The 17580-nt window shown below is 45.4% G+C and overlaps 9 non-coding genes across 9 annotated transcripts; all 9 read left to right on the top strand.

The window, feature by feature from the left end:
• Window positions 1-34: 34 nt before the first annotated feature.
• Window positions 35-106, top strand: trnad-guc (transfer RNA aspartic acid (anticodon GUC)). The gene has a single exon. It is a non-coding gene; the product is annotated as a tRNA-Asp (tRNA).
• A 111-nt stretch (window positions 107-217) lies between these two features.
• On the top strand, window positions 218-290 carry trnaf-gaa (transfer RNA phenylalanine (anticodon GAA)). The gene has a single exon. It is a non-coding gene; the product is annotated as a tRNA-Phe (tRNA).
• A 3846-nt stretch (window positions 291-4136) lies between these two features.
• On the top strand, window positions 4137-4208 carry trnad-guc (transfer RNA aspartic acid (anticodon GUC)). Its single transcript has one exon. It is a non-coding gene; the product is annotated as a tRNA-Asp (tRNA).
• Window positions 4209-4319: 111 nt separating this feature from the next.
• On the top strand, window positions 4320-4392 carry trnaf-gaa (transfer RNA phenylalanine (anticodon GAA)). Its single transcript has one exon. It is a non-coding gene; the product is annotated as a tRNA-Phe (tRNA).
• Window positions 4393-8846: 4454 nt separating this feature from the next.
• On the top strand, window positions 8847-8918 carry trnad-guc (transfer RNA aspartic acid (anticodon GUC)). Its single transcript has one exon. It is a non-coding gene; the product is annotated as a tRNA-Asp (tRNA).
• A 111-nt stretch (window positions 8919-9029) lies between these two features.
• On the top strand, window positions 9030-9102 carry trnaf-gaa (transfer RNA phenylalanine (anticodon GAA)). Its single transcript has one exon. It is a non-coding gene; the product is annotated as a tRNA-Phe (tRNA).
• A 2999-nt stretch (window positions 9103-12101) lies between these two features.
• On the top strand, window positions 12102-12173 carry trnad-guc (transfer RNA aspartic acid (anticodon GUC)). Its single transcript has one exon. It is a non-coding gene; the product is annotated as a tRNA-Asp (tRNA).
• Window positions 12174-12284: 111 nt separating this feature from the next.
• Window positions 12285-12357, top strand: trnaf-gaa (transfer RNA phenylalanine (anticodon GAA)). Its single transcript has one exon. It is a non-coding gene; the product is annotated as a tRNA-Phe (tRNA).
• A 3199-nt stretch (window positions 12358-15556) lies between these two features.
• On the top strand, window positions 15557-15629 carry trnaf-gaa (transfer RNA phenylalanine (anticodon GAA)). Its single transcript has one exon. It is a non-coding gene; the product is annotated as a tRNA-Phe (tRNA).
• Window positions 15630-17580: the final 1951 nt, after the last annotated feature.

Below are 17580 nucleotides of genomic sequence, written 5' to 3'. Positions count from 1 at the left end.
CTCGCGAGACTGCAAACGAGCAGTGCTTTTCCAGTCCTCGTTAGTATAGTGGACAGTATCTCCGCCTGTCACGTGGAAGACCGGGGTTCGATTCCCCGACGGGGAGAGTCTTCTTGCCTTTGTCCCGGACAGTTGAAATTTCCCGCAATACGTCTTTGGCTTGGTTGAGGAGGCTTGCATTTGCAAATGATGGCCAGAAGAAGTCATCGGTTGTTGTGCCGAAATAGCTCAGTTGGGAGAGCGTTAGACTGAAGATCTGAAGGTCCCTGGTTCGATCCCGGGTTTCGGTATTACACCACCTCTGTCCGGCTTACGATGCCAAGAGGCCCCTAAACTTTTGTTTTTGTACTTAAGACGGTTCGGAAGGTAGTCTCTATGTGTGCCATTCTGTGATTTCAGGTTGTTTTACGGAGCAAGCATGTGTAAGAACTTAGTCAACCCACTGACACAGCTTGAGTGTGAATGTCATCTTAAAATAACAACAATTGTGTTTCTGCCTGATTTCAGGCTAGGGACCTTTCACGTGTGAGGCGAACTTGATAACCGCTACACCACAGATACCGGCGACTTTGACGGGCTACTTCAGAGCGTAGGCAAAAGCAGGCTTTCACATTCAGGCCCGTAGGTAATGTTCCTTTTCAAATGCAGATTGCCGGAGAACATAGGGGCGTAATTTGACAAGTGATGCATTTTTATCCAACCTTGTGCGAGTAAAACTAATGGCATCAGAACGGCGTAACTACACCAGGGGCATGGCCGGTGCCAGTGCTGTTCCAGTCCTCGTTAGTATAGTGGACAGGATCTCCGCCTGTTGTAATTGACATCCTAGGGCTGCTGCTGCAAGTGCAGCTATTTTTCATTGGAGAAAGTCTCTATTTCGATTAATAGTATGTGGTGGCTTTGTCCAAACTGAGGCTGTTTAGAAATTGGTTCTTAACTTTCTTCTGTAGTCTCGCATAACCCTTTTCAATTTCTTTGACCAATTTGCACATGCTGTTTGCCATATCGCGTGCACCAAGAAGAGGGCATGCAATTGCAGGAAAGGAACTCCTTCACAGGTAACTCAAAACTGAAATTGAACGACGACCATTGCAAGCATGTGTAAGAACTTAGTCAACCCACTGACACAGCTTGAGTGTGAATGTCATCTTTAAATAACAACAATTGTGTTTCTGCCTGGTTTCAGGCCAGGGACCTTTCACGTGTGAGGCGAACTTGATAACCGCTACACCACAGAAATCGGCGACTTTGACGAGCTACTTCAGAGCGTAGCTTCCCAGCAAGAAGAATACCACGGTCGTGGAAGTTTACTCCTCAGGGGTTTTGGGATGAAAGGATCTTTATCGAACTTTGTAGTACTAAAACCAAAAGTGTTGCCTTTCTAATTGTTAGAGCTGAGACAACCCCTTTTACAAGGCAATCCACCCAGACTGACTGTGCACATGATAATGGATAGCAAAAGGGTTTCTGCCTGATTTCGAACGAGGGACCTTTATGCATGTTAGGCCAAGGTGATATCCACTACACTACAGAATTTAGCCACGTAGGGCATTACTTTCAGAGGGTAGCATCTAACCACAAAGCGACACATTATCGTGCAAGGTCGACTCTAAGGGGCTTTCCAAAATCCTAGTGCACAATAGGTACTTTCTCAGCTTAATGGGGACCATGCTCATATGTGGAGGCTGATCGGTCCAATGCTAAGCCAGTGTAGCGTGGAGAGGGGATTGAAGCTGTGGTAATTGACATCCTAGGGCTGCTTCTTCAGTGCAGCTGTTTTTCATGGGAGAAACAAAGGCTGTTTAGAAATTGGTTCTTAACAATCTTCTGTAGTCTCGCAAAACCCTTTTTGATTTCTTTGACCAATTTGCACATGCTGTTTGCCATATCGCGTCCAACAAGAAGAGGGCGCGCAATTGTAGTCAACAGATACTCAAAACTGAAATTGAATAACGACCATTGCAACTTTAGCCAGTAATCGTCCGCTCTGTCAAAGACACAGCCTTTTTTCGGCGACTACTCTGGAGTGACTGCAAAAGATCTAACAGGCAAAAGCAGGTTTTCACATTCAGGCCCGTAGGTAACGTTCCTTTTCAAATGCAGATTGACGGAGAACGTAGGAGCGTAATTTGACAATTGATTCATTTTTGTCCAACCTTGAGCGAGTAAAAGTAATGGCATCAGAACGGCGTAACTACACCAGGGGCATGGCCGGGGGCAGTGCTGTTCCAGTCCTCGTTAGTATAGTGGACAGTATCTCCGCCTGTTCTAATTGACATCCTAGGGCTGCTGCTGCAAGTGCAGCTATTTTTCATGGGAGAAAGTCTCTATTTCGATTAATAGTATGTGGTGGCTTTGTCCAAAGTGAGGCTGTTTAGAAATTGGTTCTTAACGTTCTTCTGTAGTCTCGCATAACCCTTTTCGATTTCTTTGACCAATTTGCACATGCTGTTTGCCATATCGCGTGCACCAAGAAGAGGGCATGCAATTGCAGGAAAGGAACTCCTCAACAGGTAACTCAAAACTGAAATTGAACGACGACCATTGCAAGCATGTGTAAGAACTCAGTCAACCCACTGACACAGCTTGAGTGTGAATGTCATCTTAAAATAACAACAATTGTGTTTCTTCCTGGTTTCAGGCCAGGGACCTTTCACGTGTGAGGCGAACTTGATAACCGCTAAACCACAGAAATCGGCGACTTTGACGAGCTACTTCAGAGCGTAGCTTCCCAGCAAGAAGAATACCACGGTCGTGGAAGTTTACTCCTCAGGGGTTTTGGGATGAAAGGATCTTTATCGAACTTTGTAGTACTAAAACCAAAAGTGTTGCCTTTCTAATTGTTAGAGCTGAGACAACCCCTTTTACAAGGCAATCCACCCAGACTGACTGTGCACATGATAATGGATAGCAAAAGGGTTTCTGCCTGATTTCGAACGAGGTACCTTTATGCATGTTAGGCCAAGGTGATATCCACTACACTACAGAATTTAGCCACGTAGGGTATTACTTTCAGAGGGTAGCATCTAACCACAAAGCGACACATTATCGTGCAAGGTCGACTCTAAGGGGCTTTCCAAAATCCTAGTGCACAATAGGTACTTTGTCAGCTTAATGGGGACCATGCTCATATGTGGAGGCTGATCGGTCCAATGCTAAGCCAGTGTAGCGTGGAGAGGGGATTGAAGCTGTGGTAATTGACATCCTAGGGCTGCTTCTTCAGTGCAGCTGTTTTTCATGGGAGAAACAAAGGCTGTTTAGAAATTGGTTCTTAACAATCTTCTGTAGTCTCGCAAAACCCTTTTTGATTTCTTTGACCAATTTGCACATGCTGTTTGCCATATCGCGTCCAACAAGAAGAGGGCGCGCAATTGTAGTCAACAGATACTCAAAACTGAAATTGAATAACGACCATTGCAACTTTAGCCAGTAATCGTCCGCTCTGTCAAAGACACAGCCTTTTTTCGGCGACTACTCTGGAGTGACTGCAAAAGATCTAACAGGCAAAAGCAGGCTTTCATATTTAGGCCCGTAGGTAACGTTCCTTTTCAAATGCAGATTGACGGAGAACGTAGGAGCGTAATTTGACAATTGATTCATTTTTGTCCAACCTTGAGCGAGTAAAAGTAATGGCATCAGAACGGCGTAACTACACCAGGGGCATGGCCGGGGGCAGTGCTGTTCCAGTCCTCGTTAGTATAGTGGACAGGATCTCCGCCTGTTGTAATTGACATCCTAGGGCTGCTGCTGCAAGTGCAGCTATTTTTCATGGGAGAAAGTCTCTATTTCGATTAATAGTATGTGGTGGCTTTGTCCAAACTGAGGCTGTTTAGAAATTGGTTCTTAACTTTCTTCTGTAGTCTCGCATAACCCTTTTCGATTTCTTTGACCAATTTGCACTTGCTGCTTGCCCTTTTCGATTTCTTTGACCAATTTGCACATGCTGTTTGCCATATCGCGTGCACCAAGAAGAGGGCATGCAATTGCAGGAAAGGAACTCCTCAACAGCTACTCAAAACTGAAATTGAACGACGACCATTGCAACTTTAGCCAGTAATGGTCCGCTCAGTCAAAGGCACACAGCCTTTGTCCAGCGACTACTCTGGCGAGACTGCAAACGAGCAGTGCTTTTCCAGTCCTCGTTAGTATAGTGGACAGTATCTCCGCCTGTCACGCGGAAGACCGGGGTTCGATTCCCTGACGGGGAGAGTCTTTTTGCCTTTGTCCCGGACAGTTGAAATTTCCCACAATACGTCTTTGGCTTGGTTGAGGAGGCTTGCATTTGCAAATGATGGCCATAAGAAGTCATCGGTTGTTGTGCCGAAATAGCTCAATTGGGAGAGCGTTAGACTGAAGATCTGAAGGTCCCTGGTTCGATCCCGGGTTTCGGCATTACACCACCTCTGTCCGGCTTACGATGCCAAGAGGCCCCTAAACTTTTGTTTTTGTACTTAAGACGGTTCGGAAGGTAGTCTCTATGTGTGCCATTCTGTGATTTCAGGTTGTTTTACGGAGCAAGCATGTGGAAGAACTTAGTCAACCCAGTGACACAGCTTGAGTGTGAATGTCATCTTAAAATAACAACAATTGTGTTTCTGCCTGATTTCAGGCTAGGGACCTTTCACGTGTGAGGCGAACTTGATAACCGCTACACCACAGATACCGGCGACTTTGACGGGCTACTTCAGAGCGTAGGCAAAAGCAGGCTTTCACATTCAGGCCCGTAGGTAACGTTCCTTTTCAAATGCAGATTGCCGGAGAACGTAGGGGCGTAATTTGACAAGTGATGCATTTTTATCCAACCTTGTGCGAGTAAAACTAATGGCATCAGAACGGCGTAACTACACCAGGGGCATGGCCGGGGCCAGTGCTGTTCCAGTCCTCATTAGTATGGTGGACAGTATCTCCGCCTGTTGTAATGGACATCCTAGGGCTGCTGCTGCAAGTGTTGCTATTTTTCATGGGAGAAAGTCTCTATTTCAATTAATAGTATGTTGTGGCTTTGTCCAAGCTGAGGCTGTTTAGAAATTGGTTCTTAACTTTCTTCTGTAATCTCGCATAACCCTTTTCGATTTCTTTGACCAATTTGCACTTGCTGCTTGCCCTTTTCGATTTCTTTGACCAATTTTGCACATGCTGTTTGCCATATTGCGTGCATCAAGAATAGGGCATCCAATTGCAGGAAAGGAACTCCTCAACAGGTACTCAAAACTGAAATTGAATAACGACCATTGCAACTTTAGCCAGTAATCGTCCGCTCTGTCAAAGACACAGCCTTTTTTCGGCGACTACTCTGGAGTGACTGCAAAAGATCTAACAGGCAAAAGCAGGTTTTCACATTCAGGCCCGTAGGTAACGTTCCTTTTCAAATGCAGATTGACGGAGAACGTAGGAGCGTAATTTGACAATTGATTCATTTTTGTCCAACCTTGAGCGAGTAAAAGTAAAGGCATCAGAACGGCGTAACTACACCAGGGGCATGGCCGGGGGCAGTGCTGTTCCAGTCCTCGTTAGTATAGTGGACAGTATCTCCGCCTTTTGTAATTGACATCCTAGGGCTGCTGCTGCAAGTGCAGCTATTTTTCATGGGAGAAAGTCTCTATTTCGATTAATAGTATGTGGTGGCTTTGTCCAAAGTGAGGCTGTTTAGAAATTGGTTCTTAACGTTCTTCTGTAGTCTCGCATAACCCTTTTCGATTTCTTTGACCAATTTGCACATGCTGTTTGCCATATCGCGTGCACCAAGAAGAGGGCATGCAATTGCAGGAAAGGAACTCCTCAACAGGTAACTCAAAACTGAAATTGAACGACGACCATTGCAAGCATGTGTAAGAACTCAGTCAACCCACTGACACAGCTTGAGTGTGAATGTCATCTTAAAATAACAACAATTGTGTTTCTTCCTGGTTTCAGGCCAGGGACCTTTCACGTGTGAGGCGAACTTGATAACCGCTAAACCACAGAAATCGGCGACTTTGACGAGCTACTTCAGAGCGTAGCTTCCCAGCAAGAAGAATACCACGGTCGTGGAAGTTTACTCCTCAGGGGTTTTGGGATGAAAGGATCTTTATCGAACTTTGTAGTACTAAAACCAAAAGTGTTGCCTTTCTAATTGTTAGAGCTGAGACAACCCCTTTTACAAGGCAATCCACCCAGACTGACTGTGCACATGATAATGGATAGCAAAAGGGTTTCTGCCTGATTTCGAACGAGGTACCTTTATGCATGTTAGGCCAAGGTGATATCCACTACACTACAGAATTTAGCCACGTAGGGTATTACTTTCAGAGGTTAGCATCTAACCACAAAGCGACACATTATCGTGCAAGGTCGACTCTAAGGGGCTTTCCAAAATCCTAGTGCACAATAGGTACTTTCTCAGCTTAATGGGGACCATGCTCATATGTGGAGGCTGATCGGTCCAATGCTAAGCCAGTGTAGCGTGGAGAGGGGATTGAAGCTGTGGTAATTGACATCCTAGGGCTGCTTCTTCAGTGCAGCTGTTTTTCATATGAGAAACAAAGGCTGTTTAGAAATTGGTTCTTAACAATCTTCTGTAGTCTCGCAAAACCCTTTTTGATTTCTTTGACCAATTTGCACATGCTGTTTGCCATATCGCGTCCAACAAGAAGAGGGCGCGCAATTGTAGTCAACAGATACTCAAAACTGAAATTGAATAACGACCATTGCAACTTTAGCCAGTAATCGTCCGCTCTGTCAAAGACACAGCCTTTTTTCGGCGACTACTTTGGAGTGACTGCAAAAGATCTAACAGGCAAAAGCAGGTTTTCACATTCAGGCCCGTAGGTAACGTTCCTTTTCAAATGCAGATTGACGGAGAACGTAGGAGCGTAATTTGACAAGTGATGCATTTTTGTCCAACCTTGAGCGATTAAAAGTAATGGCATCAGAACAGCGTAACTACACCAGGGGCATGGCCGGGGCCAGTGCTGTTCCAGTCCTCGTTAGTATAGTGTACAGGATCTCCGCCTGTTGTAATTGACATCCTAGGGCTGCTGCTGCACGTGCAGCTATTTTTCATTGGAGAAAGTCTCTATTTCGATTAATAGTATGTGGTGGCTTTGTCCAAACGGAAGCTGTTTAGAAATTGGTTCTTAACTTTCTTCTGTAGTCTCGCATAACCCTTTTCGATTTCTTTGACCAATTTACACATGCTGTTTGCCATATCGCGTGCACCAAGAAGAGGGCATGCAATTGCAGGAAAGGAACTCCTCAACAGGTAACTCAAAACTGAAATTGAACGACGACGACCATTAGTCAACCCACTGACACAGCTTGAGTGTGAATGTCATCTTAAAATAACAACAATTGTGTTTCTGCCTGGTTTCAGGCCAGGGACCTTTCACGTGTGAGGCGAACTTGATAACCGCTAAACCACAGAAATCGGCGACTTTGACGAGCTACTTCAGAGCGTAGCTTCCTAGCAAGAAGAATACCACGGTCGTGGAAGTTTACTCCTCAGGGGTTTTGGGATGAAAGGATCTTTATCGAACTTTGTAGTACTAAAACCAAAAGTGTTGCCTTTCTAATTGTTAGAGCTGAGACAACCCCTTTTACAAGGCAATCCACCCAGACTGACTGTGCACATGATAATGGATAGCAAAAGGGCTTCTGCCTGATTTCGAACGAGGGACCTTTATGCATGTTAGGCCAAGGTGATATCCACTACACTACAGAATTTAGCCACGTAGGGTATTACTTTCAGAGGGTAGCATCTAACCACAAAGCGACACATTATCGTGCAAGGTCGACTCTAAGGGGCTTTCCAAAATCCTAGTGCACAATAGGTACTTTGTCAGCTTAATGGGGACCATGCTCATATGTGGAGGCTGATCGGTCCAATGCTAAGCCAGTGTAGCGTGGAGAGGGGATTGAAGCTGTGGTAATTGACATCCTAGGGCTGCTTCTTCAGTGCAGCTGTTTTTCATGGGAGAAACAAAGGCTGTTTAGAAATTGGTTCTTAACAATCTTCTGTAGTCTCGCAAAACCCTTTTTGATTTCTTTGACCAATTTGCACATGCTGTTTGCCATATCGCGTCCAACAAGAAGAGGGCGCGCAATTGTAGTCAACAGATACTCAAAACTGAAATTGAATAACGACCATTGCAACTTTAGCCAGTAATCGTCCGCTCTGTCAAAGATACAGCCTTTTTTCGGCGACTACTCTGGAGTGACTGCAAAAGATCTAACAGGCAAAAGCAGGCTTTCATATTTAGGCCCGTAGGTAACGTTCCTTTTCAAATGCAGATTGACGGAGAACGTAGGAGCGTAATTTGACAATTGATTCATTTTTGTCCAACCTTGAGCGAGTAAAAGTAATGGCATCAGAACGGCGTAACTACACCAGGGGCATGGCCGGGGCCAGTGCTGTTCCAGTCCTCGTTAGTATAGTGGACAGTATCTCCGCCTGTTGTAATTGACATCCTAGGGCTGCTGCTGCAAGTGCAGCTATTTTTCATGGGAGAAAGTCTCTATTTCGATTAATAGTATGTGGTGGCTTTGTCCAAACTGAGGCTGTTTAGAAATTGGTTCTTAACTTTCTTCTGTAGTCTCGCATAACCCTTTTCGATTTCTTTGACCAATTTGCACTTGCTGCTTGCCCTTTTCGATTTCTTTGACCAATTTGCACATGCTGTTTGCCATATCGCGTGCACCAAGAAGAGGGCATGCAATTGCAGGAAAGGAACTCCTCAACAGGTACTCAAAACTGAAATTGAACGACGACCATTGCAACTTTAGCCAGAAATGGTCCGCTCAGTCAAAGGCACACAGCCTTTGTCCGGCGACTACTCTGGCGAGACTGCAAACGAGCAGTGCTTTTCCAGTCCTCGTTAGTATAGTGGACAGTATCTCCGCCTGTCACGCGGAAGACCGGGGTTCGATTCCCCGATGGGGAGAGTCTTTTTGCCTTTGTCCCGGACAGTTGAAATTTCCCACAATACGTCTTTGGCTTGGTTGAGGAGGCTTGCATTTGCAAATGATGGCCAGAAGAAGTCATCGGTTGTTGTGCCGAAATAGCTCAATTGGGAGAGCGTTAGACTGAAGATCTGAAGGTCCCTGGTTCGATCCCGGGTTTCGGCATTACACCACCTCTGTCCGGCTTACGATGCCAAGAGGCCCCTAAACTTTTGTTTTTGTACTTAAGACGGTTCGGAAGGTAGTCTCTATGTGTGCCATTCTGTGATTTCAGGTTGTTTTACGGAGCAAGCATGTGGAAGAACTTAGTCAACCCACTGACACAGCTTGAGTGTGAATGTCATCTTAAAATAACAACAATTGTGTTTCTGCCTGATTTCAGGCTAGGGACCTTTCACGTGTGAGGCGAACTTGATAACCGCTACACCACAGATACCGGCGACTTTGACGGGCTACTTCAGAGCGTAGGCAAAAGCAGGCTTTCACATTCAGGCCCGTAGGTAACGTTCCTTTTCAAATGCAGATTGCCGGAGAACGTAGGGGCGTAATTTGACAAGTGATGCATTTTTATCCAACCTTGTGCGAGTAAAACTAATGGCATCAGAACGGCGTAACTACACCAGGGGCATGGCCGGGGCCAGTGCTGTTCCAGTCCTCATTAGTATGGTGGACAGTATCTCCGCCTGTTGTAATGGACATCCTAGGACTGCTGCTGCAAGTGCAGCTATTTTTCATGGGAGAAAGTCTCTATTTCAATTAATAGTATGTTGTGGCTTTGTCCAAGCTGAGGCTGTTTAGAAATTGGTTCTTAACTTTCTTCTGTAATCTCGCATAACCCTTTTCGATTTCTTTGACCAATTTGCACTTGCTGCTTGCCCTTTTCGATTTCTTTGACCAATTTTGCACATGCTGTTTGCCATATTGCGTGCATCAAGAATAGGGCATCCAATTGCAGGAAAGGAACTCCTCAACAGGTACTCAAAACTGAAATTGAATAACGACCATTGCAACTTTAGCCAGTAATCGTCCGCTCTGTCAAAGACACAGCCTTTTTTCGGCGACTACTCTGGAGTGACTGCAAAAGATCTAACAGGCAAAAGCAGGTTTTCACATTCAGGCCCGTAGGTAACGTTCCTTTTCAAATGCAGATTGACGGAGAACGTAGGAGCGTAATTTGACAATTGATTCATTTTTGTCCAACCTTGAGCGAGTAAAAGTAATGGCATCAGAACGGCGTAACTACACCAGGGGCATGGCCGGGGGCAGTGCTGTTCCAGTCCTCGTTAGTATAGTGGACAGTATCTCCGCCTTTTGTAATTGACATCCTAGGGCTGCTGCTGCAAGTGCAGCTATTTTTCATGGGAGAAAGTCTCTATTTCGATTAATAGTATGTGGTGGCTTTGTCCAAAGTGAGGCTGTTTAGAAATTGGTTCTTAACGTTCTTCTGTAGTCTCGCATAACCCTTTTCGATTTCTTTGACCAATTTGCACATGCTGTTTGCCATATCGCGTGCACCAAGAAGAGGGCATGCAATTGCAGGAAAGGAACTCCTCAACAGGTAACTCAAAACTGAAATTGAACGACGACGACCATTAGTCAACCCACTGACACAGCTTGAGTGTGAATGTCATCTTAAAATAACAACAATTGTGTTTCTGCCTGGTTTCAGGCCAGGGACCTTTCACGTGTGAGGCGAACTTGATAACCGCTAAACCACAGAAATCGGCGACTTTGACGAGCTACTTCAGAGCGTAGCTTCCCAGCAAGAAGAATACCACGGTCGTGGAAGTTTACTCCTCAGGGGTTTTGGGATGAAAGGATCTTTATCGAACTTTGTAGTACTAAAACCAAAAGTGTTGCCTTTCTAATTGTTAGAGCTGAGACAACCCCTTTTACAAGGCAATCCACCCAGACTGACTGTGCACATGATAATGGATAGCAAAAGGGCTTCTGCCTGATTTCGAACGAGGGACCTTTATGCATGTTAGGCCAAGGTGATATCCACTACACTACAGAATTTAGCCACGTAGGGTATTACTTTCAGAGGGTAGCATCTAACCACAAAGCGACACATTATCGTGCAAGGTCGACTCTAAGGGGCTTTCCAAAATCCTAGTGCACAATAGGTACTTTGTCAGCTTAATGGGGACCATGCTCATATGTGGAGGCTGATCGGTCCAATGCTAAGCCAGTGTAGCGTGGAGAGGGGATTGAAGCGGTGGTAATTGACATCCTAGGGCTGCTTCTTCAGTGCAGCTGTTTTTCATGGGAGAAACAAAGGCTGTTTAGAAATTGGTTCTTAACAATCTTCTGTAGTCTCGCAAAACCCTTTTTGATTTCTTTGACCAATTTGCACATGCTGTTTGCCATATCGCGTCCAACAAGAAGAGGGCGCGCAATTGTAGTCAACAGATACTCAAAACTGAAATTGAATAACGACCATTGCAACTTTAGCCAGTAATCGTCCGCTCTGTCAAAGATACAGCCTTTTTTCGGCGACTACTCTGGAGTGACTGCAAAAGATCTAACAGGCAAAAGCAGGCTTTCATATTTAGGCCCGTAGGTAACGTTCCTTTTCAAATGCAGATTGACGGAGAACGTAGGAGCGTAATTTGACAATTGATTCATTTTTGTCCAACCTTGAGCGAGTAAAAGTAATGGCATCAGAACGGCGTAACTACACCAGGGGCATGGCCGGGGCCAGTGCTGTTCCAGTCCTCGTTAGTATAGTGGACAGTATCTCCGCCTGTTGTAATTGACATCCTAGGGCTGCTGCTGCAAGTGCAGCTATTTTTCATGGGAGAAAGTCTCTATTTCGATTAATAGTATGTGGTGGCTTTGTCCAAACTGAGGCTGTTTAGAAATTGGTTCTTAACTTTCTTCTGTAGTCTCGCATAACCCTTTTCGATTTCTTTGACCAATTTGCACTTGCTGCTTGCCCTTTTCGATTTCTTTGACCAATTTGCACATGCTGTTTGCCATATCGCGTGCACCAAGAAGAGGGCATGCAATTGCAGGAAAGGAACTCCTCAACAGGTACTCAAAACTGAAATTGAACGACGACCATTGCAACTTCAGCCAGAAATGGTCCGCTCAGTCAAAGGCACACAGCCTTTGTCCGGCGACTACTCTGGCGAGACTGCAAACGAGCAGTGCTTTTCCAGTCCTCGTTAGTATAGTGGACAGTATCTCCGCCTGTCACGCGGAAGACCGGGGTTCGATTCCCCGATGGGGAGAGTCTTTTTGCCTTTGTCCCGGACAGTTGAAATTTCCCACAATACGTCTTTGGCTTGGTTGAGGAGGCTTGCATTTGCAAATGATGGCCAGAAGAAGTCATCGGTTGTTGTGCCGAAATAGCTCAATTGGGAGAGCGTTAGACTGAAGATCTGAAGGTCCCTGGTTCGATCCCGGGTTTCGGCATTACACCACCTCTGTCCGGCTTACGATGCCAAGAGGCCCCTAAACTTTTGTTTTTGTACTTAAGACGGTTCGGAAGGTAGTCTCTATGTGTGCCATTCTGTGATTTCAGGTTGTTTTACGGAGCAAGCATGTGGAAGAACTTAGTCAACCCACTGACACAGCTTGAGTGTGAATGTCATCTTAAAATAACAACAATTGTGTTTCTGCCTGATTTCAGGCTAGGGACCTTTCACGTGTGAGGCGAACTTGATAACCGCTACACCACAGATACCGGCGACTTTGACGGGCTACTTCAGAGCGTAGGCAAAAGCAGGCTTTCACATTCAGGCCCGTAGGTAACGTTCCTTTTCAAATGCAGATTGCCGGAGAACGTAGGGGCGTAATTTGACAAGTGATGCATTTTTATCCAACCTTGTGCGAGTAAAACTAATGGCATCAGAACGGCGTAACTACACCAGGGGCATGGCCGGGGCCAGTGCTGTTCCAGTCCTCATTAGTATGGTGGACAGTATCTCCGCCTGTTGTAATGGACATCCTAGGGCTGCTGCTGCAAGTGCAGCTATTTTTCATGGGAGAAAGTCTCTATTTCAATTAATAGTATGTTGTGGCTTTGTCCAAGCTGAGGCTGTTTAGAAATTGGTTCTTAACTTTCTTCTGTAATCTCGCATAACCCTTTTCGATTTCTTTGACCAATTTGCACTTGCTGCTTGCCCTTTTCGATTTCTTTGACCAATTTTGCACATGCTGTTTGCCATATTGCGTGCATCAAGAATAGGGCATCCAATTGCAGGAAAGGAACTCCTCAACAGGTACTCAAAACTGAAATTGAATAACGACCATTGCAACTTTAGCCAGTAATCGTCCGCTCTGTCAAAGACACAGCCTTTTTTCGGCGACTACTCTGGAGTGACTGCAAAAGATCTAACAGGCAAAAGCAGGTTTTCACATTCAGGCCCGTAGGTAACGTTCCTTTTCAAATGCAGATTGACGGAGAACGTAGGAGCGTAATTTGACAATTGATTCATTTTTGTCCAACCTTGAGCGAGTAAAAGTAATGGCATCAGAACGGCGTAACTACACCAGGGGCATGGCCGGGGGCAGTGCTGTTCCAGTCCTCGTTAGTATAGTGGACAGTATCTCCGCCTTTTGTAATTGACATCCTAGGGCTGCTGCTGCAAGTGCAGCTATTTTTCATGGGAGAAAGTCTCTATTTCGATTAATAGTATGTGGTGGCTTTGTCCAAAGTGAGGCTGTTTAGAAATTGGTTCTTAACGTTCTTCTGTAGTCTCGCATAACCCTTTTCGATTTCTTTGACCAATTTGCACATGCTGTTTGCCATATCGCGTGCACCAAGAAGAGGGCATGCAATTGCAGGAAAGGAACTCCTCAACAGGTAACTCAAAACTGAAATTGAACGACGACCATTGCAAGCATGTGTAAGAACTCAGTCAACCCACTGACACAGCTTGAGTGTGAATGTCATCTTTAAATAACAACAATTGTGTTTCTGCCTGGTTTCAGGCCAGGGACCTTTCACGTGTGAGGCGAACTTGATAACCGCTACACCACAGAAATCGGCGACTTTGACGAGCTACTTCAGAGCGTAGCTTCCCAGCAAGAAGAATACCACGGTCGTGGAAGTTTACTCCTCAGGGGTTTTGGGATGAAAGGATCTTTATCGAACTTTGTAGTACTAAAACCAAAAGTGTTGCCTTTCTAATTGTTAGAGCTGAGACAACCCCTTTTACAAGGCAATCCACCCAGACTGACTGTGCACATGATAATGGATAGCAAAAGGGTTTCTGCCTGATTTCGAACGAGGGACCTTTATGCATGTTAGGCCAAGGTGATATCCACTACACTACAGAATTTAGCCACGTAGGGTATTACTTTCAGAGGGTAGCATCTAACCACAAAGCGACACATTATCGTGCAAGGTCGACTCTAAGGGGCTTTCCAAAATCCTAGTGCACAATAGGTACTTTCTCAGCTTAATGGGGACCATGCTCATATGTGGAGGCTGATCGGTCCAATGCTAAGCCAGTGTAGCGTGGAGAGGGGATTGAAGCTGTGGTAATTGACATCCTAGGGCTGCTTCTTCAGTGCAGCTGTTTTTCATGGGAGAAACAAAGGCTGTTTAGAAATTGGTTCTTAACAATCTTCTGTAGTCTCGCAAAACCCTTTTTGATTTCTTTGACCAATTTGCACATGCTGTTTGCCATATCGCGTCCAACAAGAAGAGGGCGCGCAATTGTAGTCAACAGATACTCAAAACTGAAATTGAATAACGACCATTGCAACTTTAGCCAGTAATCGTCCGCTCTGTCAAAAACACAGCCTTTTTTCGGCGACTACTCTGGAGTGACTGCAAAAGATCTAACAGGCAAAAGCAGGCTTTCATATTTAGGCCCGTAGGTAACGTTCCTTTTCAAATGCAGATTGACGGAGAACGTAGGAGCGTAATTTGACAATTGATTCATTTTTGTCCAACCTTGAGCGAGTAAAAGTAATGGCATCAGAACGCCGTAACTACACCAGGGGCATGGCCGGGGGCAGTGCTGTTCCAGTCCTCGTTAGTATAGTGGACAGGATCTCCGCCTGTTGTAATTGACATCCTAGGGCTGCTGCTGCAAGTGCAGCTATTTTTCATGGGAGAAAGTCTCTATTTCGATTAATAGTATGTGGTGGCTTTGTCCAAACTGAGGCTGTTTAGAAATTGGTTCTTAACTTTCTTCTGTAGTCTCGCATAACCCTTTTCGATTTCTTTGACCAATTTGCACTTGCTGCTTGCCCTTTTCGATTTCTTTGACCAATTTGCACATGCTGTTTGCCATATCGCGTGCACCAAGAAGAGGGCATGCAATTGCAGGAAAGGAACTCCTCAACAGGTACACAAAACTGAAATTGAACGACGACCATTGCAACTTTAGCCAGTAATGGTCCGCTCAGTCAAAGGCACACAGCCTTTGTCCAGCGACTACTCTCGCAAGACTGCAAACGAGCAGTGCTTTTCCAGTCCTCGTTAGTATAGTGGACAGTATCTCCGCCTGTCACGTGGAAGACCGGGGTTCGATTCCCCGACGGGGATAGTCTTTTTGCCTTTGTCCCGGACAGTTGAAATTTCCCGCAATACGTCTTTGGCTTGGTTGAGGAGGCTTGCATTTGCAAATGATGGCCAGAAGAAGTCATCGGTTGTTGTGCCGAAATAGCTCAGTTGGGAGAGCGTTAGACTGAAGATCTGAAGGTCCCTGGTTCGATCCCGGGTTTTGGCATTACACCACCTCTGTCCGGCTTACGATGCCAAGAGGCCCCTAAACTTTTGTTTTTGTACTTAAGACGGTTCGGAAGGTAGTCTCTATGTGTGCCATTCTGTGATTTCAGGTTGTTTTACGGAGCAAGCATGTGTAAGAACTTAGTCAACCCACTGACACAGCTTGAGTGTGAATGTCATCTTAAAATAACAACAATTGTGTTTCTGCCTGATTTCAGGCTAGGGACCTTTCACGTGTGAGGCGAACTTGATAACCGCTACACCACAGATACCGGCGACTTTGACGGGCTACTTCAGAGCGTAGGCAAAAGCAGGCTTTCACATTCAGGCCCGTAGGTAACGTTCCTTTTCAAATGCAGATTGCCGGAGAACATAGGGGCGTAATTTGACAAGTGATGCATTTTTATCCAACCTTGTGCGAGTAAAACTAATGGCATCAGAACGGCGTAACTACACCAGGGGCATGGCCGGGGCCAGTGCTGTTCCAGTCCTCGTTAGTATCGTGGACAGGATCTCCGCCTGTTGTAATTGACATCCTAGGGCTGCTGCTGCAAGTGCAGCTATTTTTCATTGGAGAAAGTCTCTATTTCGATTAATAGTATGTGGTGGCTTTGTCCAAACTGAGGCTGTTTAGAAATTGGTTCTTAACTTTCTTCTGTAGTCTCGCATAACCCTTTTCAATTTCTTTGACCAATTTGCACATGCTGTTTGCCATATCGCGTGCACCAAGAAGAGGGCATGCAATTGCAGGAAAGGAACTCCTTCACAGGTAACTCAAAACTGAAATTGAACGACGACCATTGCAAGCATGTGTAAGAACTTAGTCAACCCACTGACACAGCTTGAGTGTGAATGTCATCTTTAAATAACAACAATTGTGTTTCTGCCTGGTTTCAGGCCAGGGACCTTTCACGTGTGAGGCGAACTTGATAACCGCTACACCACAGAAATCGGCGACTTTGACGAGCTACTTCAGAGCGTAGCTTCCCAGCAAGAAGAATACCACGGTCGTGGAAGTTTACTCCTCAGGGGTTTTGGGATGAAAGGATCTTTATCGAACTTTGTAGTACTAAAACCAAAAGTGTTGCCTTTCTAATTGTTAGAGCTGAGACAACCCCTTTTACAAGGCAATCCACCCAGACTGACTGTGCACATGATAATGGATAGCAAAAGGGTTTCTGCCTGATTTCGAACGAGGGACCTTTATGCATGTTAGGCCAAGGTGATATCCACTACACTACAGAATTTAGCCACGTAGGGCATTACTTTCAGAGGGTAGCATCTAACCACAAAGCGACACATTATCGTGCAAGGTCGACTCTAAGGGGCTTTCCAAAATCCTAGTGCACAATAGGTACTTTCTCAGCTTAATGGGGACCATGCTCATATGTGGAGGCTGATCGGTCCAATGCTAAGCCAGTGTAGCGTGGAGAGGGGATTGAAGCTGTGGTAATTGACATCCTAGGGCTGCTTCTTCAGTGCAGCTGTTTTTCATGGGAGAAACAAAGGCTGTTTAGAAATTGGTTCTTAACAATCTTCTGTAGTCTCGCAAACCCCTTTTTGATTTCTTTGACCAATTTGCACATGCTGTTTGCCATATCGCGTCCAACAAGAAGAGGGCGCGCAATTGTAGTCAACAGATACTCAAAACTGAAATTGAATAACGACCATTGCAACTTTAGCCAGTAATCGTCCGCTCTGTCAAAGACACAGCCTTTTTTCGGCGACTACTCTGGAGTGACTGCAAAAGATCTAACAGGCAAAAGCAGGTTTTCACATTCAGGCCCGTAGGTAACGTTCCTTTTCAAATGCAGATTGACGGAGAACGTAGGAGCGTAATTTGACAATTGATTCATTTTTGTCCAACCTTGAGCGAGTAAAAGTAATGGCATCAGAACGGCGTAACTACACCAGGGGCATGGCCGGGGGCAGTGCTGTTCCAGTCCTCGTTA

Source organism: Channa argus, unplaced genomic scaffold, assembly GCF_033026475.1.
Source record: "Channa argus isolate prfri unplaced genomic scaffold, Channa argus male v1.0 Contig068, whole genome shotgun sequence".
In the NCBI taxonomy this organism is placed as follows: domain Eukaryota; kingdom Metazoa; phylum Chordata; class Actinopteri; order Anabantiformes; family Channidae; genus Channa; species Channa argus.
Note: the sequence above shows the minus strand (reverse complement) of the source record. Positions and strands in the feature narration are given on the sequence as shown.